At 46.3% G+C, this 25,727-nt stretch overlaps 1 protein-coding gene and 4 non-coding genes across 6 annotated transcripts in view; all 5 read left to right on the forward strand.

Annotated features, from left to right (window-relative positions):
• LOC127629997 (tripartite motif-containing protein 16-like) overlaps nucleotides 1-25,727 on the forward strand; it is a 327,862-nt gene that overhangs the window by 252,113 nt on the left and 50,022 nt on the right. The gene's annotated exons all lie outside the window — the stretch shown is intronic.
• Nucleotides 1,412-1,524, forward strand: trnal-caa (transfer RNA leucine (anticodon CAA)). Its single transcript has 2 exons — nucleotides 1,412-1,449; nucleotides 1,479-1,524. It is a non-coding gene; the product is annotated as a tRNA-Leu (tRNA).
• Nucleotides 1,620-1,732, forward strand: trnal-caa (transfer RNA leucine (anticodon CAA)). The gene is made up of 2 exons: nucleotides 1,620-1,657; nucleotides 1,687-1,732. It is a non-coding gene; the product is annotated as a tRNA-Leu (tRNA).
• On the forward strand, nucleotides 1,843-1,955 carry trnal-caa (transfer RNA leucine (anticodon CAA)). Its single transcript has 2 exons — nucleotides 1,843-1,880; nucleotides 1,910-1,955. It is a non-coding gene; the product is annotated as a tRNA-Leu (tRNA).
• trnal-caa (transfer RNA leucine (anticodon CAA)) lies at nucleotides 4,111-4,223 on the forward strand. Its single transcript has 2 exons — nucleotides 4,111-4,148; nucleotides 4,178-4,223. It is a non-coding gene; the product is annotated as a tRNA-Leu (tRNA).

The following is a 25,727-nucleotide window of genomic DNA, read 5'->3' on the forward strand; positions in this document are numbered from 1 at the left end:
AGTAGTTCAAAAAAGTCTGCCAGTGAGAGAGCTGTCAGAGTGGCCAATTGTTCTAAGGCGCCAGACTCAAGGTTCTCAAAATCTTCTTACATAAAGTGTATTCTGGTCTCCATATGGAGTCATGGATTCAAATTCCACTTCTGACATGATACTTTTACCAAGTGGCATGAATTTATATGGAGTTATGTTTACAATCTCCAAAATACCACTCTCTGCCAATCTCCAATAATAGAGTAGTTCAAGAAATGTCAGCTTTTGTGTGTGCAGTCAGAGTGGCCGAGTGGTCTAAGGCGCCAGACTTAAGGTTCTTAAAACCTTCTTACAAAGAAAGTGTGCTGGCCTCCAGATGGAGGCGTGGGTTCAAATTCCACTTCTGACAAGATGCTTTTACCAAGTGGCATGAATTTAAATGGAGTTATACTTACAATCTCCAAAATACCACTCTCTGCCAATCTCCAATAATAGAGTCATTCAAGAAAAGTCTCCACTTGTGTGTGCTGTCAGAGTGGCTGAGTGGTGTAAGGCCCCAGCCTCAAGGTTCTTAAAACCTTCTTACATAAAGAGTATGCTGGACTCCAGATGGAGGCATAATTTAAAATCCTACTTCTGACAGGACATTTTTTACAAAAGGGCATAAATGGATTTATGTTTACAATCTCCAAAACACCTCTTTCTGCCAATCTCCAATAATAGAGTAGTTCAAAAAAAGTCTGCCAGTGAGAGAGCTGTCAGAGTGGCCAATTGTTCTAAGGCGCCAGACTCAAGGTTCTCAAAATCTTCTTACATAAAGAGTATTCTGGTCTCCATATGGAGGCGTGGATTCAAATCCCACTTCTGACATGATACTTTTACCAAGTGGCATGAATTTATATGGAGTTATGTTTACAATCTCCAAAATACCACTCTCTGCCAATCTCCAATAATAGAGTAGTTCAAGATATGTCTGCTTTTGTGTGTGCAGTCAGAGTGGCCGAGTGGTCTAAGGTGCCAGACTCAAGGTTCTTAAAACCTTCTTACATAAAAAGTATTCTGGTCTCCAGATGGAGGGGTGGGTTCAAATTCCACTTCTGACAAGATACTTTTACCAAGTGGCATGGAGTTATGTTTACAATCTCCAAAATACCACTCTCTGCCAATCTCCAATAATAGAGTAGTTCAAGAAATGTCTGCATTTGTGTGTGCAGTCAGAGTGGCCGAGTGGTCTAAGGCCCCAGCCTCAAGGTTCTTAAAACCTTATTACATAAAGAGTATACTGGACTCCAGAAGGAGGCATCATTTAAAATCCTACTTCTGACAGGACATTTTTTACAAAAGGGTATAAATGGATTTATGTTTACAATCTCCAAAACACCTCTTTCTGCCAATCTCCAATAATAGAGTAGTTCAAGAAATCTCTGCTTTCTTGCGTGCAGTCAGAGTGGCCGAGTGGTCTAAGGCGCCAGACTCAAGGTTCTTAAAGCCTTCTTACATAAAGAGTATTCTGGTCTCCAGATGGAGGCGTGGGTTCAAATCCCACTTCTGACATGATACTTTTACCAAGTGGCATGAATTAAAATGGAGTAATGTTGCCAATCTCCAATAATAGAGTAGTTCAAGAAATGTCTGCGTTGGTGTGTGCAGTCAGAGTGGCCGAGTGGTCTAAGGCGCCAGACTCAAGGTTCTTAAAGCCTTCTTACATAAAGAGTATTCTGGTCTCCAGATGGAGGCGTGGGTTCAAATCCCATTTCTGACATGATACTTTTACCAAGTGGCATGAATTAAAATGGAGTTATGTTTACAATCTCAAAAATGCCAATCTCCAATAATAGAGTAGTTCAAGAAATGTCTGCATTTGTGTGTGCAGTCAGAGTGGCCGAGTGGTCTAAGGCGCCAGACTCAAGGTTCTTAAAACCTTCTTACATAAAAAGTATTCTGGTCTCCAGATGGAGGGGTGGGTTCAAATTCCACTTCTGACAAGATACTTTTTCCAAGTGGCATGAATTAAAATGGAGTTATGTTTACAATCTCCAAAATGCCAATCTCCAATAATAGAGTAGTTCAAGAAATGTCTGCTTTTGTGTGTGCAGGCCGAGTGGTCTAAGGCGCCAGACTCAAGGTGCTTAAAACCTTCTTACATAAAGAGTATTCTGGTCTCCATATGGAGGCGTGGATTCAAATCCCACTTCTGACATGATACTTTTACCAAGTGGCATGAATTTAAATGGAGTTATGTTTACAATCTCCAAAATACCACTCTCTGCCAATCTCCAATAATGGAGTCATTCAAGAAAAGTCTGCACTTGTGTGTGCTGTCAGAGTGGCTGAGTGGTGTAAGGCGCCAGCCTCAAGATTCTTAAAACCTTCTTACATGAAGAGTATTCTGGTCTCCAGATAGAGGCATAATTTAAAATACTACTATATGCCTATTTTTTACAAAAGGGCATAAATGGAGTTATGTTTACAATCTCCAAAACACCTCTTTCTGCCAATCTCCAATAATAGAGTAGTTCAAAAAAGTCTGCCAGTGAGAGAGCTGTCAGAGTGGCCAATTGTTCTAAGGTGCCAGACTCAAGGTTCTCAAAATCTTCTTACATAAAGTGTATTCTGGTCTCCATATGGAGTCATGGATTCAAATCCCACTTCTGACATGATACTTTTACCAAGTGGCATGAATTTATATGGAGTTATGTTTACAATCTCCAAAATACCACTCTCTGCCAATCTCCAATAATAGAGTAGTTCAAAAAAGTCTGCCAGTGAGAGAGCTGTCAGAGTGGCCAATTGTTCTAAGGTGCCAGACTCAAGGTTCTTAAAACCTTCTTACATAAAGAGTATTCTGGTCTCCAGATGGAGGTGTGGGTTCAAATCCCACTTCTGACATGATACTTTTACCAAGTGGCATGAATTTATATGGAGTTATGTTTACAATCTCCAAAATGCCAATCTCCAATAATAGAGTAGTTCAAGAAATGTCTGCTTTTGTGCGTGCAGTCAGAGTGGCCGAGTGGTCTAAGGCGCCAGACTCAAGGTTCTTAAAACCTTCTTACAAAGAAAGTGTTCTGGTCTACAGATGGAGGAGTGGGTTCAAATTCCACTTCTAACAAGACACTTTTACCAAGTGGCATGAATTAAAATGGAGTTATACTTAGAATCTCCAAAATACCACTCTCTGCCAATCTCCAATAATAGAGTCATTCAAGAAAAGTCTGCACTTGTGTGTGCTGTCAGAGTGGCTGAGTGGTGTAAGGCGCCAGCCTCAAGGTTCTTAAAACCTTCTTACATAAAGAGTGTTCTGGACTCCAGATGGAGGCATAATTTAAAATCCTACTTCTGACAGGACATTTTTTACAAAAGGGCATAAATGGATTTATGTTTACAATCTCCAAAACACATCTTTCTGCCAATCTCCAATAATAGAGTAGTTCAAAAAAAGTCTGCCAGTGAGAGAGCTGTCAGAGTGGCCAATTGTTCTGAGGCGCCAGACTCAAGGTTCTCAAAATCTTCTTACATAAAGAGTATTCTGGTCTCCATATGGAGGCGTGGATTCAAATCCCACTTCTAACATGATTCTTTTACCAAGTGGCATGAAATTAAATGGAGTTATGTTTACAATCTCCAAAATACCACTCTCTGCCAATCTCCAATAATAGACTAGTTCAAGAAATGTCTGCAGTTGTGTGTGCTGTCAGAATGGCTGAGTGGTGTAAGGCGCCAGCCTCAAGGTTCTTAAAACCTTCTTACATGAAGAGTATTCTGGTCTCCAGATGGAGGCATAATTTCAAATACTACTATATGCCTATTTTTTACAAAAGGGCATAAATGGAGTTATGTTTACAATCTCCAAAACACCTCTTTCTGCCAATCTCCAATAATAGAGTAGTTCAAAAAAGTCTGCCAGTGAGAGAGCTGTCAGAGTGGCCAATTGTTCTAAGGCGCCAGACTCAAGGTTTTCAAAATCTTCTTACATAAAGTGTATTCTGGTCTCCATATGGAGTCATGGATTCAAATCCCACTTCTGACATGATACTTTTACCAAGTGGCATGAATTAAAATGGAGTTATATTTACAATCTCCAAAATGCCAATCTCCAATAATAGAGTAGTTCAAGAAATGTCTGCATTTGTGTGTGCAGTCAGAGTGGCCGAGTGGTCTAAGGCGCCAGACTCAAGGTTCTTAAAACCTTCTTACATAAAAAGTATTCTGGTCTCCAGATGGAGGCGTGGGTTCAAATTCTACTTCTGACAAGATACTTTTACCAAGTGGCATGAATTTAAATGGAGTTATGTTTACAATCTCCAAAATACCTCTTTCTGCCAATCTCCAATAATAGAGTAATTCAAGAAATTTCTGCACTTGTGTGTGCTGTCAGAGTGGCCGAGTAGTCTAAGGCGCCAGACTCAAGGCTCTTAAAACCTTCTTACATAAAGAGTATTCTGGTCTCCAGATGGAGGCATAATAAATAAATAAACATGACAAGTTTACCAAGTGACATTATTTAAATACAGTAATGGTTACAACTACTAAAGCCATCTTTACTTCTGTCAATCTCCAATGATAGTGTTGATCAAGAAGAGTTATTGGTCTTGGTTACACCTGCAGAGTGGTCTAAGGTACCAGGTTCAAGGTTCTTGGAGCCTTCTCATTTAAAGAGTGTTCTGGTCTCCAAATTGTGGCATTTGTTCAAATCCCAATTCTGACATGAGGCATAAATTTAAATGCAGTAGTTGTTTTTAATTACCAAAGCCCTCTTTCTTTCTGTCAATATCCAATTATAGCGTTCATGAAGAAGAGTCTTTGGTCTTGGTTGCCATGTCAGAATGGCCAAATGGTCTAAGGCATCAGACACAAGGGTCTTTGAACCTTCACATGTAAAGTGTATTCTGGTATCCAAATGGAGATGTGGGTTCAAATCCCGCTTCTGACCGTAAGCTTTTGCCAAGCGGCATGAATTTAAATTCAGAAATATTTACAAATACCAAAACATTTTCTTCTTCCGTCAATCTCCAATGATACAGTTGATCAAGAAATGTCTTTAGGCTTGGCTGCACAGTCAGATTGGATGAGTGGTATAAGGCACCATACTCAAGTTTCTTTGAACCTTCACATGTAAGGAGTTTTCTTGTCACCAAGAGGAGGCATGTGTTCAAATCCCACTTTTGACCAAGTGGCATACATTTAAATGCAGTTATATTTACAATTGCCAAAGCACTTTCTTCTTCTGTCAATCTCCAATGATAGCGTTGATTAAGAAGAGTTTTGGGGCTTGGATGCACTCTTGGTTGGGCATTTTGTGATGGAAGGTGTTAGAGGAAAAAAACAATTCTGGTACTTTCTGCCATCTAGAGGAATAAAATAAGACTCTTTCAGTGATTCCCTCATGAATTTTTCTCAAGGCACTCTGTCGCCACACCTCAACAGTCCCGGCACGCCGCCCTCAGCCCCACGACTGTTCCCCGGCCGGCCGATTCAGACAAGTCCAGAGGATGCCGCTACAGGACCTCTTCCTCAGTCACTAACCCGCCCCCTGCCGGGTGTGCGGAGCAAGGTAAGTGCTTCAAGTCCTTTCTCAGCACTAGAGCCTCGGGACGTGTCCTCGCCTCCCGATGCCGTACTACCTGCTCCGCCCCGCTGCAAAGCCCCGCCGGGTACATCAAAAGTTATCGCCCCCCTTAGTGCTCCTAGCACGGAGCTTGGATGCATGTCTTTCACTTCCCAATCTGTCACGCTGGTTGGCCAGGACCATCCACTAGGTTACACAATTCAGTTTGCCAGGCCTCCGTCCCTTTCGTAGGCGTCCGCTTTAACGCAGTACACGGCAAATACGCCTAATCCCTGCCAGGCGTATCAGTACGAAGTCCTCCCCTTCGGCATTTCTCTGTCCCCTCGTGTCTTCATATGCGCTCACAGAGACCAGGTACTTAGGCACCTCAGCCGTTTGGGGCTTCAGGTCAACTGGGAAAAGAGCAAGCTCGCCCCGGTTCAGAGCATCTCTTTTCTCGGCATGGAGTTAGACTCAGTCTCAATGTCAGCCCGCCTCGCCAACAAGCGTGCAGTCGGTGCTGAAATACCTCGCCGCCTTCAGGATGGCGGTCCCTTTAAAACCTTTCCAAGCTCTTGGGGCATATGACATCCTCTGCGGTGGTCGCGCTGCCTTGGTTGATGCATATGAGACCGCTTCAGCACTGGCCCCAGACTTGAGTCACTAGACAAGCATGGCGCCGCTGCACGCACCATGTGATCATCACCCACGCCTGCCGCCAAACTTTAAAACCATGGACAGACCTCTGCCAGATAGCCTTGCAGCAGGTGTCCCAACGCGTCCTGGTCACAACCGACCAGACTGGGTTGGGGCACCGTTTGCAATGGGCACGAAGCTGCGGGCCATTGGAGAGGGGCCCCACTGCCCTGGCTTATCAATTGCCTAGAGTTGCTGAATGTTTTCTTTGCCCTGCGGAAGTTCCTCCTGTTAGTTCGGGACAAACATGTCCTAGTCAGGTCAGACAGCACCACTGTGGTAGCGTACATAAATCGTCAATGCGGTGTACGCTCCCGCCACATGTCGTGACTCATCCGTCGTCTTCTCATTTGGAGCCAGCAGCGACTCAGGTCTCTGCGTGCCACTCACATCCCCGGCAAACTCAATGTGATAGCAGATGCGCTGTCACGACAACGTTCTCAGGGGCAGGGCACACTCTGGCATCTGCACCCAGACCTTTGGAACCTCCACGTCTGGCCCCTGGACGGGACGCAGAAGATCTAGCTGGTCTAACACCTACCGTCATAGACACAATCAACCAAGCCAGAGTGCCTTCTACCAGGCATCTCTACGCCCTGAAGTGGCGCTTGATCGCAAATTGGTGTTCTTCCCGGGCCGAAGACCCACAGAGGTGCGCAGTTAGGTCAGTGCTCTTATTCCTGCAAGAGAGGCTAGAGGGGAGGCTGTCTCCTTCCACCCTAAAGGTGTATGTCACTGCTATCGTGGCCCACCATGACGCAGTAGACGGCAAGTCCTTGGGTAAGCATGACTTAATCATCAGGTTCCTAAGAGGCGCCCAGAGGTTAAATCCCTCCCGGCCAAGCCTGTTCCCCTCCTTGGACCTCTCGGTAGTCCTCGCGGGCCTCCAGAGACCTCCTTTCAAGCCGCTAGAATCAGTTGGAACAGGGCCTCTCTCTTAAAACTGCCCTGCTGATCGCGCTCGCCTCCATCAAGAGGGTCGGGACCTGCAAGCGTTCTCTGTCAGCGACACTTGCCTGGAGTTCGGTCCGGCAGACATATATGTGATCCTTAGACCGCGACCGGGCTACTTGCCCAAGGTTCCTACCACACCCTTTATAGACCAGGTAGTGAACCTGCAAGCGCTGCCCCAGGAGGAGGCAGACCCAGCCCCTTCGTTGCTGTGTCCGGTACGTGCTTTGCGTACACACCTGGACCGCACACAGATCTTTAAATGTTCTGAGCAGCTCTTTGTCTGCTTTGGGGGACAGCGGAAAGGGAACCCTGTCTCCAAACAGAGGCTTTCCCACTGGTTAGTGGACGCCATTCCATTAGCCTATCACACCCAGGCCGTGCCCCGCCCCCCTTGCGGGTCCGAGCTCACTCAACAAGGAGTGTTGCGTCCTCGTGGGCACTGGCCAGGGGGACCTCTCTGGTATACATATGTAGAGCAGCGGGTTGGGCAACACCCAATACCTTTGCAAGATTTTACAGTCTCAGGGTTGAGTCAGTATCATCCCATGTTTTCTCAGGTCTGAGCCAGTAGAACTCGGTAACACACTGGTCGGCTGGCCGGGTGACTTGCTTGCATATAGCGCCCTTTTCCTCGGTTGAGGTAAAATTGTGCGCTTTTTCTCCCAGGAGATCTCACTCCTCGGCTCCATGGATGATTCCACCCTAGCCCTTGTGGGTCCGCAGTTCAGCGGAGGATCTCGCCGACCCAATCCACTGCGGGTACTTAATCTACCCTGTACGTAAAATACCTGCCCGCTCCTGTGTCAGCAGAACACGTACGTGGCTCAGCACATGGCGTGATTTAAATTGGACCCCTAGTGTCGCTTCTCCGACACAATGTCGAGAGAGCGACAGATGGGGAACGTCTAGGTTACAGATGTAACCTCCGTTCCCTGATCGAGGGAACGAGACGTTGTGTCCTCCCGGCCACGTCGCTGAGCCGAGCCACTGTAGTGGCCGGACCATTTCCGGCTCCTCAGAAAATCCTGAATGAACTCATAGTATTTCCTCATCTTTATACCCGTATGTCCGGGGCGGGGTATGCAAATACTATCTGCCAACTTCTCATTGGCCTTTTTTCATAGATCAGAGGCATATTCGGCGCTCAAGAGAGACCCCTAGTGTCGCTTCTCCAACACAATGTCTTGTTCCCTCCATCACGGAACGGAGGTTACATCCGTAACCTAGACGTTTTGTGAGTAATTTTTTGTCAAAAATGTTTTGGCCAATGAAGCTTTTTGTAATTATTTAAAATGCATCTGATCACTTTGCCCAATAATCTAGAAACAATATGAATCAACACCACAACTGAAGCAGAAAAATTTGTGAAACACAAAATGTATGTCACCATCAATACTTTTGGCCATGGCTGTAGTGTTGCCATGGCACATTCATTGTTATTATTCCTTTCTTCCTATATTTGGGTTTAAACTTAAATGGTTGTAACTCATAAATGCTAGGGAGTACAGCCTGGTCACTTTTTAAAGAAGACACTTGCAGGTTTATATGCAATTGAAAACCTGTTAAATGTCCGACATGATCATACAGGCTCATTGAACCAAGTTTAAACTTGTTTTACTGATATTTTAGAAAATAACCCACATTATTTCTTCACTGTAAACCATAGATAAACCATTTGTAATAAATTTTATTAACATTAACAGACATTATTGCGTTCTGTAAAGCTTAACAGATGATTAAAACTGCAGCGCTGCCTATTTCCACCATTGAAATTTGCTGCTTGAAAGAATCCGGAAGCACAGTAATTTCATCTGTAGACTTGTTCTATGTTTAAAACTACATGTCTTACATTTTCAGGCTGATAAGTTGTAGTGTACTGTAGTTTTAAATGAAAAAACTATAATTAACATATTTTAAATTGGTTTAAATTGTTAAATAATTTAATTTGTTAATTCATTTGTTTTTCAGATGTGCTCTAATTCATACAGTATAAAGACACATTAGACTACTACTATATACTTATTCTGTGCATTGTGTAAGTTTTTGTGTCAAATCATTCATTTTATCCATTAACAGTGCACTGTCACTTTAATTGAACACGAGTAGTGCTGTAAAAAAGGAGTCGAAACCCCCACTGCACCCCAGCTCATGCTACGCTCTGACACGCTGCTTACGCTTCAGATGTGAATGCTCTAATCTGTTATTATAGACGACGAAAAAAATACACCCTGCTTACGCGCTGATCATGCTTGTGATGTGAAACGGCCATTACACCATATCATACTATCTGCTAATTATGATGGTAGCACATCCTGATAGGTATTATCTGGCCTACAAGACGTGCTACCAAAGTTTTAACACCTTTAATGCTGTTGTAGTACACTCACCTAAAGGATTATTAGGAACACCATACTAATACTGTGTTTGACCCACTTTCTCCTTCAGAACTACCTTAATTCTACGTGGCATTGATTCAACAAGGTGCTGAAAGCATTCTTTAGAAATGTTGGCCCATATTGATAGGATAGCATCTTGCAGTTGATGGAGATATGTGGGATGCACATCCAGGGCACGAAGCTCCCGTTCCACCACATCCCAAAGATGCTATTATCCTACTGGAATTAGCCATCAGAGGATGGGTACATGGTGGCCATAAAGGGATGGACATGGTCAGAAACAATGCTCAGGTAGGCCGTGGCATTTAAACGATGCCCAATTGGCACTAAGGGGCCTAAAGTGTGCCAAGAAAACATCCCCCACACCATTACACCACCACCACCAGCCTGCACAGTGGTAACAAGGCATGATGGATCCATGTTCTCATTCTGTTTATGCTAAATTCTGACTCTACCATCTGAATGTCTCAACAGAAATCGAGACTCATCAGACCAGGAAACATTTTTCCAGTCTTCAACTGTCCAATTTTGGTGAGCTCTTGCAAATTTTTGCCTCTTTTTCCTATTTGTAGTGGAGATGAGTGGTACCCGGTGGGGTCTTCTGCTGTTGTAGCCCTCCGCCTCAAGGTTGTGCGTGTTGTGGCTTCACAAACGCTTTGCTGCATACCTCAGTTGTAACGACTGGTTATTTCAGTCAAAGTTGCTCTTCTATCAGCTTGAATCAGTCGGCCCATTCTCCTCTGACCTCTAGCATCAACAAGGCATTTTCGCTCACAGGACTGCCGCATACTGGATGTTTTTCCCTTTTCACACCATTCTTTGTAAACCCTAGAAATGGTTGTGCGTGTAAATCCCAGTAATTGAGCAGATTGTGAAATACTCAGACCGGCCCGTCTGGCACCAACAACCATGCCACGCTCAAAATTGCTTAAATCACCTTTCTTTCCCATTCTGACATTCAGTTTGGAGTTCAGGAGATTGTCTTGACCAGGACCACACCCCTAAATGCATTGAAGCAACTGCCATGTGATTGGTTGATTAGATAATTGCATTAATGAGAAATTGAACAGGTGTTCCTAATAATCCTTTAGGTGAGTATATATTCAGACAGGTTCTCCCGTGCCTCGACATGAGCTACCCAAGTTTAGGCTTTACTATATATCACTGTTTTCCCTGCTGGTAGCACATCCTGAGCAGGAAGTACAGATTATCAGAACACCAGCAGTTTTTTTGTGTACTACCACTTCTCAGAGTCACCCAGTACAATGTAATGTCTTTATTTAACGTAAGTCAGTGATTCGATGAGGCCAGCCAATCATTTTTAACTGACCTTCCAAATGATTTTGATAAAATTGCTGTGGTAAACATCCAAGCCCTCTCTGTGTTTAACAACACTACACTTGTAACAACAGCATCGGAGGTCATCAAGCTATCTATGGTCCCATTTCTGACTGGAGCGCTCATGTTTAAGCTTATCTGGCCATAGTTCAGTTACACTCTTTTCCAATACATGAACCAGCAACTTTTAGATGAGTGCATTTTATCACGTCTTAGTCAATCAAATGTATTTATGCAAATTGTTTATCTGCTGGGTGCAGTCAAAACGTCTAGGTTACGTATGTAACCTCCGTTCCCCGATGGAGGGAACGACATGTTGTGTCAGAGAAGTGACACTAGGGGTCTCTCTTGAGCGCCGATATATACCTCTGTTCAATGAAAAAAGGCCAATGAGAAGTTGGCAGATGGTATTTGCATATCCCGCCCCCGGACATACGGGTATTTAAGCGGGGCGAATACGGGAGTTCATTCAGGATTTTTCTAAGGCGCCGGAAATGGTCTGGCCACAACAGTGGCTCGGCTCAGCGACATGGCGGGGAAAACACAACGTCTCGTTCCCTCCATCGGGGAACGGAGGTTACATACATAACCTAGACGTTCCCCTTCTGTCGCTCTCTCCACGTTGTGTCAGAGAAGCGACAATAGGGGTCCACTTTTAAATGTGCCATGCGCTGAGCTGTGTACGGGCTGCTGATACAGGAGCGGGCAGGTATTTCTTACGTGCAAAGGCGACCAGCTGTATCAGGCTGCACGTACCCTTCCCCAGTGCACCATTGAAGCCATCAGAATCCTTCTGGTTACCCTGGAGAGGGGAACAAGGTGATGCTGGGCCAACCTGGGAACGGGCCAAGCCTGGCTGGGCCTCTTTTCTCTCTATGTTTCTCGCATAGAGCAACTACGCCCGGGGCCCTTACATGCATTAAGGGAAGGGGGTCTTACCCCGTTTCCTATTCTTTTAGGGGGAGAAGACCCTGCAGAGACCACACCTACCCTGCAGGGGAGGCAAAGAGTGGTGAATACATCACATGGCAGCTTAGGACCTATGTGACAAAGTTGGCACGGTGGTAGATCCAGCCTCGTAGAGGGGGGAAGCTTACAGCACAGCGACCGAGGCAGCTGTAACTGCCTAAGGGAACACGGGAGTCCGCTCGTGAGGGGACAGTACTGCGGAATTACACACAGGGGGAGTCCGACCAGGAGGCCTTAACCTGTGGAGCACCTATTCCAATACAGGGTAGATTGAGTACCCGTAGTGGCTTGGGTCGGCGAGTTCCTCGGCTGAACTGCAGACCCAAAAGGGTTAGGGCGGAATCAACCAGGGATCCGAAGATGGGGTCTCCTGGGAACAAAGGCGCACTATTTTACCTCGGCTGAGGGAAAGGGCGCTAGGCGCAAGCGATTCACCCGGCCAGAACGTCAGCGTGTTACCGAGTTCTACGGGCTCGGACCTGAGAAAACACGGGACGATACTGACTCAATTCGGAGATTGTAGAATCTCACGAAAGTGTTGGGTGTTGCCCTCCCTGCTGCTCTGCAGATGTCTGCTAGGGAGGTGCCCCTGGCCAGTGCCCATGAGGACGCAACACTCCTGGTTGAGTGAGCTCGGACCCACGGGGGGGGGGGTTACGGCCTGGGTGTGATAAGCCAGTGAGATGGCGTCGACAGCCCAGTGGGCGAGCCTCTTTTTGGAGACAGCGTTCCCTTTCTTCTGTCCCCAAAGCAGACAAAGAGCTGCTCAGAACGTCTAGAGCTCTGCGTGCGGTCCAGATAGGTCTGCAAAGCACGTACCAGACACAGCAATGAAAGGGCTGGGTCTGCCTCCTCCCGGGGCAGCGCTTGCAGGTTCACTACCTGGTCCTGAAGGGCGTGGTAGGAACCTTGGGCATGTAGCCCGGTCGCGGTCTTAGGATCACATATGTGTCTGCCGGAACGAACTCCAGGCAAGTGTCGCTAACAGAGAACGCTTGCAGGTCCCCGACCCTCTTGATGGAGGCGAGCGCGATCAGCAGGGCAGTCTTGAGAGAGAGGGCCCTGAGTCCAGCTGAATCTAGCGGCTCGAAGTGGGGTCTCTGGAGGCCCGTGAGGACGATCGAGACATCCCAGGAGGGAAACAGATTAGGCCGGGAGGGACTTAGCCTCCGGGCACCATTTAGGAACCTGATAATTAAGTCGTGCTTACCTAGAGACTTGTCGTCTATCGTGTCATGGTGAGCCGCGATGGTGGCGACATACACCTTGAGGGTGGACGGGGACAGCCTCCTCTCCAGCCTCTCCTGTAGAAACACGAGCACTGACCTAACCGTGCACCTCTGTGGGTCTTCAGCCCGGGAAGAACACCAATTTGAGAACCAGCGCCACTTTAGGGCGTAAAGATGCCTGGTAGAGGGGGCTCTGGCTTGGTTGATAGTGTCTACGACGGCCGGTGGTGGGCCGGCTAGATCTTCCGCATCCCTTCCAGGGGCCAGATGTTGAGGTTCCAGAGGTCTGGGTGCAGGTGCCAGAGCGTGCCCCGTCCCTGAGAAAGGAGGTCCTTCCTCAGGGGAATTCGTCAGGGAGGGGCTGTCGCGAGGAGGGTGAGGTCCAAGAACCAAGTCCGGGTGGGCCAGTAGAGGGCCACCAGAGTGACTTGCTCTTCGTCCTCCCTGACCTTGCACAACACCTGTGCAAGAAGGCTTACTGGGGGAAATGCATACTTGCGCAGCCCCGCGGGCCAGCTGTGTGCCAAAGCGTCTGCCCCGAGGGGAGCCTCTGTCCAGGCATACCAGAGCAGGCAGTAGGAGGTTTCTTGGGAGGCAAACAGGTCTACCTGGGCCTTGCCGAACCGGTCCCAGATCAGCTGGACCGACTGGGGGTGGAGCCTCCACTCTCCGCTGGGCAAGCTTTGTCTTGACAGCGCGTCCGCTATCACATTGAGGTTGCAGGGGATGTGAGTGGTGCGCAGTGACTAGAGTCGCTGCTGGCTCCAAAGGAGGAGACGACGGGTGAGCTGTGACATGTGGTGGGAGCGTACTCCGCCTTGGCGATTTATGTAGGCTCCCACTGTGGTGCTGTCTGACCTGACTAGGACATGTTTGTCTCGAATTAACGGGAGAAACTTCCTCAGGGCAAAGAAAACAGCCAGCGGCTCTAGGCAGTTGAAGTGCCAACGCAGCGGGGCCCGATTCCGACGGCCTGCGGCTGCGTGCCCGTTGCACACGGCGCCCTAACCCGGTTTGGAGGCGTCGGTTGTGACCAGGACACGTTGGGACACCTGCTGCAAGGGTACTCCTGCCCGTAGAAAGCAGAGGTCTGTCCAAGGGTTTGAAGGTTTGGCGACAGGCGGTGGTGATTCTCACACAGTGCATGCCATGGCGCCATGCTTGTCTCGGGACTCGAGTCTGAGGCCAGTGCTGAGGCTGTCTCATATGCATCTACCCCAGCAGCGCGGCCACCGCGGAGGATGCCATATGCCCCAGGAGCCTTTGTTGAAATGTAAAAGGGACCACAGTGCCTGGCTTGAGGGAAGCGAGGCATTTCAGCACAGACTGTGCACGCTTGTTGAAGAGACGTGCTGACATTGAGACTGAGTCTAACTCCATGCTGAGAAAAGAGATGCTCTGAACCGGGGCGAGCTCACTCTTTTCCCAGTTGACCTGAAGCCCCAAACGGCTGAGGTGCCTAAGCACCCGGTCTCTGTGCGTGCATAGTAGCTCTCTCGAGGAGGCCAGGATGAGGGGACAGAGACAGGCCAAAGGGGAGGACTTTCGTACTGATACGCCCAACCGTCGAACATGAACGCAGAACGGGTCGGTGTCGTGGCAGGCGTGAAAGTACGCGTCCTTCAGGTCTACCGCTGCGAACCAATCTAGATGCCAGACAGAATTTTGTTTCTGTGTGAGCATTTTGAACGGGAGTTTGGACAGAGCCCGGTTGAAAACTCGCAGGTCCAAGATCAGTCGTACGCCGCCACCTTTCTTGGGTACAACGAAGTAAGGGCTGTAGAGACCCTTCTTCGTTTCAGTTGGAGGGACAGGCTCTATCGCGTCCTTGATTAGAACAGGGACTGGGCATGTTCGCCGTGTACTGCGGGAAAATAGACTCCCACGAAAGGGGGGCGGAGGCCTGGCAAACTGAATTGCGTAACCGAGTCGAATGGTCCGGTGCAGCCAGCGTGACGGGTTGGGCAGTGAGAGCCACACCTCCAAACTCCGTGCTAGGGGCACCAAGGGGAAGAGTATTATGGATGTACCCGGCGGGGCTTCGCAGCGGTGCGGAACAGGTAATGGGGCGTCAGGAGGCAGTGAAGCAGCCCGAGGCTCTGGTGCTGAGAATAGACTCAAAGCACTTACCTTGCTCTGCGCACCCGGCAGGGGACGGGTTCGTGACTGAGGAGGAGGTCTGGTGTTGGCGTCCTCTGGACTCGTCTGAACCGGCCGGCCGGGGAACAGTTGTGGGGCTGAGGGCGGGGACACTGCATTCAGGAACCCGAGACTGTTGAGACCTGGAAGCAAAGTGCCGTGAGAACGGCATTTGAAGCAAAGTGCCGTGAGAACGGAAATAGCTCTATAGAATGTAATGAATTTTACGAAAGATTCTCCTCCCGGCCCTCCACCGGGGAACGGAGCGGTCTTACCAGCTCTGGAGCTACCGTTTCGGTCTCTGGGTCGGTCATCTCAGGAGCGCCTGGGAGCCTTCCGGGTCCTCGAGGGGGTCCGTGAGACGAGGGGCATCAAAATTCTGCGGGGAGCTCGACGCTGGGGCTGAGAGCTGGGCCCACTGTCTTTGTTAGTTGAGGCGGAGCACCACTTTCTTTCTTGAAAGCCGCAGGAGGACGCCCTCAACGAGCAGACAGGGCATGACCCCTGGCGGCAGATTTGCGGCAGGGCAAGATGTGTGAAATACCCTCCGTCTGTTTCTTCACCACTGAGGACTGCTGGGCGGAGTCGTCAAGTGGTGTCGCCGAATGGACAGAGCTGGTAGACGTGGGCGTTTTTGAGAAAGCGTGCTTTGTCTGCCTCCTGCACTGCGAAAAGGTCCTGTCCATGCATTGCGTTTCTGGACCACGAGGGGTGGCCATCGCCTTTTTGAGTGCAGTTCCTGCAGCACGTCAAGAACAGGACTACCCAAGTGAAGATTTTGAAGTGCCTTGGCCCGGTGGACTTGCAGGAGGGGGCCATGGCGTGCAGGGGGGAGCGTTCTGGGACCGTTCTACCACTGAGGGTAGCGAGAGCGGAGGAGCGAGGAAGCTGGGCTTGCTCAGCTCATCATGCACGTCCGGGAAGGAACCGGGGGGGGTGCGCGGCTGTGAGCAGCGCACATGCCCGCGGAACCAATTAAGCCCGAGGAAGCATAGCGGACCTCCATGCGTCAGGCTCAGACTGGGCAGCAGGGCGAGTTATCCGCATCCGACGTCGCTGTTACGCTCTCCGATGCAGCGGTGAAGTCATCATCCAATGCCGAGGAGCTTGATGGACCGGACGGTAGGCCGTTAAGCCGACTGCACTAATCCCGAGCTCGGGGGAAGCAGGCAAGCGTGCTGGGGAGGCGGGAGGTTTCGAGAGGATTTACCCGGCGAAAGTGTCCCGTTATTCTCCCCAGATCGTCTCTTTCATTGCCCGCGGCGCCTGCCTCAATACCGTAGGAAGGAGGCGAGGCGCGGGGGCGGCTGAAATGGCTCTCTCTCACTATAAGAGAAAGCAGAGATCGCAACGCTACAGCGGTTATGTTCTCACACTGAAAACATAACCCATTGGAGAGAATGCTCATCCCGAGCTCGGATGGAAACAAGCAAGCGTGCCGGGGAGGTGGGGGGTTTCGAGGGGGTTCACCCGGCGAAACCCTAATAATCCTTTAGGTGAGTGTATATATATATATACATACACTCACCTAAAGGATTATTAGGAACAGCTGTTCAATTTCTCATTAATGCAATTATCTAATCAACCAATCACATGGCAGTTGCTTCAATGCATTTAGGGGTGTGGTCCTGGTCAAGACAATCTCCTGAACTCCAAACTGAAGGTCAGAATGGGAAAGAAAGGTGATTTTGAGCGTGGCGTGGTTGTTGGTGCCAGACGGGCCGGTCTGAGTATTTCACAATCTGCTCAGTTACTGGGATTTTCACGCACAACCATTTCTAGGGTTTACAAAGAATGGTGTGAAAAGGGAAAAACATCCAGTATGCGGCAGTCCTGTGGGCGAAAATGCCTTGTTGATGCTAGAGGTCAGAGGAGAATCAGAGGAGACTGATTCAAGCTGATTCAAGAAGAGCAACTTTGCCTGAAATAACCACTCGTTACAACCGAGGTATGCAGCAAAGCATTTGTGAAGCCACAACACGCACAACCTTGAGGCGGATGGGCTACAACAGCAGAAGACCCCACCGGGTACCACTCATCTCCACTACAAATAGGAAAAAGAGGCTACAATTTGCAAGAGCTCACCAAAATTGGACAGTTGAAGACTGGAAAAATGTTTCCTGGTCTGATGAGTCTTGATTTTTGTTGAGACATTCAGATGGTAGAGTCAGAATTTGATCTCAACCCAATAGAGCATCTTTGGGATGTGGTGGAACGGGAGCTTCGTGCCCTGGATGTGCATCCCACAAATCTCCATCAACTGCAAGATGCTATCCTATCAATATGGGCCAACATTTCTAAAGAATGCTTTCAGCACCTTGTTGAATCAATGCCACGTAGAATTAAGGCAGTTCTGAAGGCGAAAGGGGGTCAAACACAGTATTAGTATGGTGTTCCTAATAATCCTTTAGGTGAGTGTATATACATTATATATACATATATATATATATATATATATATATATATATATATATATATATATATAAGTATATATATATTTGTTTTTATTATATATTTGTGCTATGTTTCTGTGGGAAGAACACAGGAACTGTTGTGGTCTGGTACTGGTTTAACAAGGATCTAGAAGGATAGTCTAATCCCATGATCGTGGTCCATTGCCTCAACCAGCAAGTTGTCAGACCTATTTAAAAATTTTGTCAAATTAACATCACAGATTTTAACATAAATAAGTAGGAGTATGTTTTGAGGAAGTTTTTTATGTTGTTGTGGACCGAACACAAGAACTGTTATGGTCTGGTATTGGTTTAAGAAGAATCCAAAAGCACAGTCTATTTATTACTATATTTTGTTTGTGTTATACATAACAATTTTACCAGAATAATATGCCAAGAACAAAACAAAGGATTGTACATCACATTTGTGGATCTGACGAAGGCATCTGACATGGTGAGTAGAACTGGACTGTGGAAAATCCTTGAAAAGCTTGGTTGTCCTCCAAAGTTCCTTACTGTGATCATCCAGCTACATGAAGACCAGCTTGGTCTGGCCAGAAACAATAATGACCTGTCACAGATCTTCCCCATTACAAATGACATGAATCAGGACTGTGTCTTAGGCCCTACATTGTTCTCAATCTTCTTCAGCATGATGCTCCAAAAAGCAACAGAAGACCTTAATGACGAAGATGGCATATATATCCAATTTCGCAGTGATGACAACCTCTTCAACTTAACGTCTTCAGGCCCACACCAAGACCTTGGAAAAACTGATTAGAGAACTTCTCTTTGCAGACGATGCCACCCTTGTTGCCCACACGGAAGCCATCATATATTGTGTAACATACTGCTTGCAGAAGCTTGCCAGCTCATTGGTCTTGAAGTCAGCCTAAAGAAAACTGACGCACTTCACCAGCCTGCACCTAAGGAAGAGTAACAGCCTCCAAGCATCTTCATTGTCCAGACAGAGCAGAAAGTAGTTCACCAGTTCACCTACCTGGGCTGTGTGATATCTTCTGATGCCAAGATCGACAAAGAAATAGACAACAGACTGGCTAAGGCAAACAGTACCTTCGTCAGACTCTAAACGAGTGTGGTACAATGCAAGTCTCAAGAGCGTTACAAATATCAGCGTTTACAGAGCTGTCGTACTGACCACAATCCTATAAGGTGCTGAATCCTGGGTCACCTACTGCCGCCACCTCTGCCTCATTGAACGCTCCCATCAGCACTGCATTTGCACCATCCTAAACATCCACTGGAGTGACTTCGTCACTAACACTGAAGACCTCAAACAAGCAGGGATCATCAGCTTGAGGCCATGCTCATGAAGATACAGCTACACTGGGCAGGGTACGTCTCCAGGATGGAGAATCATTGCCTACCAAATATCGCACTGAATGGTGAGCTGTCCATTGGCCACCATGATAGAGGGGCACCTCTCTGCCATTTCAGCGACTAGTACAGCATTGTGGCAAGAGGGAAATAACGTATTGTTCCCTCCTTCAGGAAATGGCAGTTACAAAATGGCACAACAGCTGAACCATGTTACTATACGTGAACTACCGAGGCAGCTGCAAGCAAGCTGCTGCATGAGTAACAGCAGGTGCAAAATAATAATAATAATAATAATAAGTTTAAATAGCATATCAGTAGGTTGGCTCTTTCAAGACCTACCATGCCAGTGGTAGGCCACTTAGGTCATCTGCATCCCATCCAAGGACCAGACGCGGAGGTTCCAGAGGTCTTGGCATGGGTGCCAGATGGTGCCCTGTCCCTGAGAAAGAAGGTCCTTCCTCAGGGGAATTTGCCAGGGAGTTGCTGTCGTGAGGAGCATGAGGTCCGAGAGCTAAGTCTGGGTGGGCCAGTATGGGGCCATGAGGGTGACTTATTCCTTGTCCTCCTGACCTTCCACAGGGTCTATGCAAGTAGGCTCACTGGGGGGAATGTGTATTTGTGTGCCAGCACATCTGTCCCGAGGGGGGCTCCTGTCAGGGAACACCAGAGCAGCCAGTGGGAGGATTCCCGGGAAGCGAACAGGTCTACCTGTGCTTTGCCGAATCGACTCCAAATCAGCTGGACCATCTAGGGGTGGAGTCTCCACTGTGGCATTGAATCTGCCCGGGGTGTGAGTGGCCCTCAGCGACCTCATCCACTAACTCCAGAGGAGGAAATGGCGGGCGAGTTGCGACATGCGAGTAGAATGTACGGTGCATTGGTGATTTATATATGCTACTGTCACTGTGTTGTCAGATCGGACCAACACACGCTTTCCCCGGATCAACGGCAATAGCCTCTGTAGGGCGAGCAGTACAGCCAGCATCTCTAGGCAGTTGATGTGCCAACACAGCCGTGGACCTGCATAGGAGCCAGCGGCTGCATGGCCGTCGCACACAGTGCCCCAGCCTGATTTGGAGGCATCTGTAATGACCACGATGCATCTGGACACCTGCTGTAGGGGGACTCCTGCCTGCAAAAACATGAGGTCTGTCCAAGGGCTGAATAAGTGGTGGTAGATCGGCGTGATAACCCTGCAATGTGTGCCATGGCGCCATGCCCACCTTGGAACTCGAGTCTGAAGCCAGTGCTGAAGGGGTCTCATATGCATCAAAACGAGCGGCGTGACCACCGACAAGGCTGCCATATGCTCCAGGAGCCTCTCAAAGTGTTTCAATGGAACCGCTGTCCTCCGCCTGAATGACTTCAGGCAGTTTAGCACCGACGGTCCACGCTCGCTTGTGAGGCATGCTATCATTGAGACTGAGTTTAACTCCATGCCGAGAAAAGAGATTCTCTGAACCGAGAAGAGCTTGCTCTTTTCCCAATTGACCCAAAGTCTTAGACGATTGAGGTGGTCGAGCACCAGGTCCCTGTGTGCACACAACAACTCTTGAGAGTGAGTGGGAGTCTGTGTAAGGCCCGGTTCAGAACTCGCAGGTCCAAAATATGCTCTTTGCAGAAATACTTAATCTTTTAGGAGCGCTGTCGAAGTGCCCAGGGGCGTAATCTGCACTAATTGTGCAGAAGGAGAGAAAGCTGAATTCGTGCAGAATCCGGGGGAGTGGCAAGCAAATTCCACTTGCCAATTCTCATTGGCCTTTTCTCAAAGACCTGAGGGCTTTTGGGGCTCTCAAGAGCGGCCCCTAGTGTCACTACAATCAACACATAGCCTAGGTTTGCCATCAATGTACTGTAGACATTGTGTGTGTTTTCAATTCATCATGGTTCAATTCACCAATTTAAAAGTTATTATCTGACATATTGTTTAATGTATTGCAGAGTTTGGTAATATATTTTTAAACAAAGATAAGTGATATTGTGGTGGCCTATAAATAACAACTATGATTATATCAAGTTTGTTGAGTTGACATATTATGCATTCTATGTTAACATTGGGAAAGTCCAAAATATTGTAATCAATATTAGTTCTACAGTATATGCCAACACCACCATGTTTTTGGTGTCAAATTGATTTTGAGGGTTTTCTCTACTTAAGCAAAACAACGAGGAGCACTGTGAAACTGGGAGCCTTCAATGTAAGTGGATTCACTTGATATGTTTGCAGGCAGCCATGTCTCTGTTACAGCTCATCAGCTATAATTATAAGATTGGATTGAAGCGTAAAGTTTAGTGTAAACCGTGAACATTCATTTGGAAAATTGAAAAAGTGTTATATGATGAAATATTATAAAGTTCAACTGTGGCATTGTGTTGATAAATCCTTGGATGTTGTTTTTGCTATAACTTGCTTTATCAGCAAAATCTTGAATAATCAACCCACTTAAAGTCTTGACTCGATTTAAAGAAGCAGATGCCTGTCCAGTTGCAAAAATCTTTTTTAGTGATATGCCTGCTTCATTGACAGTCAATCCTTACACTTTGTGTACAGTGCCTACTTTAATGGGAACTGCTTACGCAACCCACCCTTGCTGTTCTTCTAATGTAATTGGAGTGGAATTCATGATGTTTCTAGGTGGTGGTGCACGCTTTCTAGTGGTATTCACAACTATTTCATCATCCAACTGAACAAAAACTACATTCACAATTGTGTTGTTTGAATTAAGGGCCATGTCTATTATAGTACCACAGACACCATTTACAAGCCAATCAGCAATGTCAATATTCTTAATTAACATGATTTGTGCTCCTTTACCTATTAGCAACTTGTCATGTAAATAATTAAATATTTTTAATTATGCCCAATTTTAATTAAATACTTGTCCCTTAAAAAAAGTGTCCCTTTTGAAGTTGCATTTGTTCAGTTTGTTGATTTCTCAAAATCCTGAGCCTCTACACAATATGCTATTTTGATGTAATGCTCTTCCACTTGTGTAGTTGTTTGGAAAATGTGTAAAGTGGAAGAATATTTGATATCATAAATAGTGTTGCCATGGCAACACATTATTATTATTCCTTTCTTCTGATATTTGGGTGTTTTTGAGGCACCTGGCAGAGTTGTTGGCCATTAGGGCTGGGCAAAATTTCACACATGAATGTGTAGGGGGAGCTCTGTAGTGCCCACCCCCATTTTCACCTACAGTCACCAAAATTGGTACATATATATTTCTCATCAAGCCGGACAACTTTCATAATCATATTTATTAGCTCCGCCCAACAGAAAGTTGCCAATTTTGGATTTTTGGAATATTGCATTCTCTGACCTTTTAAATACTCATCCCAGGGGATTCATGAGACTGTCGCCACAGTTATAAAACATTATGTAAAGATATTGTAGATGCTAAATTGTTTTTGTAAACAGATTTTTGATATATCAAATGGTGAAAAAGCCACTTTTGATAAAGAAAATCAAAAAGAAAAGGTTTGAGTCGGCAAAGAAAAATAGACACAGCCAACAGATAATTGGAAAAGAGTGTTACGGATCTTAAACCCATTGAGCTTTTGTGGGATCATCTAGACTGTAATGTGTGTGAGAAGTGCCTGACAAGACAGTCACATTTATGGCAACTGCTAGAGGAAGTGTGGGGTTAAATGTCACCTGAGTATCTGGACAAACTGACAGCTAGAATAACAAGGATCTGCAAAGCTGTCATTGCTGCACGTGGAGGATTTTATGATGAGAAACCTTTGAAGTTATGAGCATTTTTTTCAAATTGTAATAGCAATTTTTCACATTATAAATGTCCTGACTATACATTTTGATCAGTTGAATGCCACTTTGGTGAATTAAAGTACCGTTTTCTTTCCATAAGAGCAAAATCTGTATATATACACTCACCTAAAGGATTATTAGGAACACCATACTAATACTGTGTTTGACCCCCTTTCCCCTTCAGAACTGCCTTAATTCTACGTGGCATTGATTCAACAAGGTGCTGAAAGCATTCTTTAGAAATGTTAGCCCATATTGATAGGACAGCATCTTGCAGTTGATGGAGATTTGTGGGATGCACATCCAGGGCACGAAGCTCCCGTTCCACCACATCCCAAAGATGCTCTGTTGGGTTGAGATCTGGTGACTGTGGGGGCCATTTTAGTACAGTGAACTCATTGTCATGTTCAAGAAACCAATTTGAAATTATTCGAGCTTTGTGACATGGTGCATTATCCTGCTGGAAGTAGCCATCAGAGGATGGGTACATGGTGGCTATAAAGGGATGGACATGGTCAGAAACAATGCTCAGGTAGGCCGTGGAATTTAAACGATGCCCAATTGGCACTAAGGGGCCTAAAGTGTGCCAAGAAAACATCCCCCACACCATTACACCACCACCACCAGCCTGCACAGTGGTAACAAGGCATGATGGATCCATGTTCTCATTCTGTTTACGCCAAATTCTGACTCTACCATCTGAATGTCTCAACAGAAATCGAGACTGATCAGACCAGGCAACATTTTTCCAGCCTTCAACTGTCCAATTTTGGTGAGCTCTTGCAAATTGTAGCCTCTTTTTCCTATTTGTAGTGGAGATGAGTGGTACCCGGTGGGGTCTTCTGCTGTTGTAGCCCATCCGCCTCAAGGTTGTGCATGTTGTGGCTTCACAAATGCTTTGCTGCATACCTCGGTTGTAACGAGTGGTTATTTCAGTCAAAGTTGCTCTTCTATCAGCTTGAATCAGTCGGCCCATTCTCCTCTGACCTCTAGCATCAACAAGGCATTTTCAGCCCACAGGACTGCCGCATACTGGATGTTTTTCCTTTTCACACCATTCTTTGTAAACCCTAGAAATGGTTGTGCGTGAAAATCCCAGTAACTGAGCAGATTGTGAAATACTCAGACCGGCCCGTCTGGCACCAACAACATGCCACGCTCAAAATTGCTTAAATCACCTTTCATTCCCATTCTGACATTCAGTTTGGAGTTCAGGAGATTGTCTTGACCAGGACCACACCCCTAAATGCATTGAAGCAACTGCCATGTGAATGGTTGATTAGATAATTGCATTAATGAGAAATTGAACAGCTGTTCCTAATAATCCTTTAGGTGAGTGTATATCAGAATCAGAATTTATTGCCAAGTATGCTTACACATACAAGGAATTTGTCTTGGTGACAGGAGCTTCCAGTGTACAACAATACAAACAATACCAAAAACAGCAGCAAGACATAGGTAATTAAAACAAAAAACAAAAAAGAATACAAAATAAATAATTATACATATACATACATACACTCCCCTTCATAAATACCCACATACACACATGTAGTGCAAATCTATTGCAATCTGTTATATAAAGAACAAAAATACAGTATATTATGTACAGAGCAATGTTCTAAGTAATGGCAGAAGTGGATATGTTGGATAATATAAATAGACTTAAACTGTGTGTTGCACATAATTATTGCTCAATGGGGCAATTTAATTGTTCATGAGATGGATGGCCTGAGGGAAAAAACTGTTCCTGTGTCTGACGGTTCTGGTGCTCAGAGCTCTGAAGCGCCGGCCAGAAGGCAACAGTTCAAAAAGGTAGTGGGCTTGGTGAGTGGGGTCCAGAGTGATTTTACCAGCCTTTTTCCTCACTCTGGAAGTGTAGAGTTCTTGAAGGGGGGGTAGGGGGCAACCAATAATCCTCTCAGCAGACCGAACTGTCCTTTGTAGTCCTCTGATATCTGAATTCATAGCTGAACTAAACCAGACAGTTATTGAAGTGCAGAGGACAGATTCAATGACTGCTGAGTAGAACTGTTTCAGCAGCGCCTGTGGCAGGTTGAATTTCCTCAGCTGGCGAAGGAATTTCCTCTGCTGGGCCTTTTTCACAATGGAGTCAATGTGGGTCTCCCACTCCAGGTCCTGTGAGATGGTAGTGCCCAGGAACCTGAATGACTCCACTGCTGCCACAGTGCTGTATAGAATGGTGAGGGGGGACAATTTTGGGGTGTTCCTCCTAATATATATATATATATATATATATATATATATATATATATATATATGCGTGGAAAAAATATACATTTTAAACTGATTAGAGTATTTTAAACTTGCAGATGCTCTGTAGTATCGATAATCAGTATTGCAAGTTCTAAGGCTTGTTGAATATGTGGTCCAGCACACAATTTAAGAAATAGGAAGCACCTATAAACTGAAGACATCTGCAGGACTTGAGTCAAAAGTAGCTTCAATAGCACAATGCACTGAACATTTTTACTGTCGTCCATGTATTTGCCATTTATTTTTTTGAGTATTCTGCAATATCCTGAAATACACACCTGAACCTTAACTGAATATGTAGACCTTCATATATAAGATTATTGTAAAACTGATTTTACATTGATTTTAAATACTTAACAATACTTATTTATGTAAAATATGTATGCTTATACATAGGGAAGTTTGGGGCCCCCTGCTGGAGCAGCTGCCCCCGCGACCCGACTTCGGATAAGTGGTTGAAGATGGATGGATAGAGGGATGTATGCTTATACAGTTTGTGCATAAAAACATTTGTAAATGAAAGGTTATAATGATGATTCCGCACAGGACTCAAACTCAAATATGCAGCATTCCAGAATTAGTTTAATACATCATATATCATATAGTTAAACTAACATCATATGAGCTATAATCAATTATTTAAAT

Source organism: Xyrauchen texanus, chromosome 36, assembly GCF_025860055.1.
Source record: "Xyrauchen texanus isolate HMW12.3.18 chromosome 36, RBS_HiC_50CHRs, whole genome shotgun sequence".
In the NCBI taxonomy this organism is placed as follows: Eukaryota; Metazoa; Chordata; class Actinopteri; order Cypriniformes; family Catostomidae; genus Xyrauchen; species Xyrauchen texanus.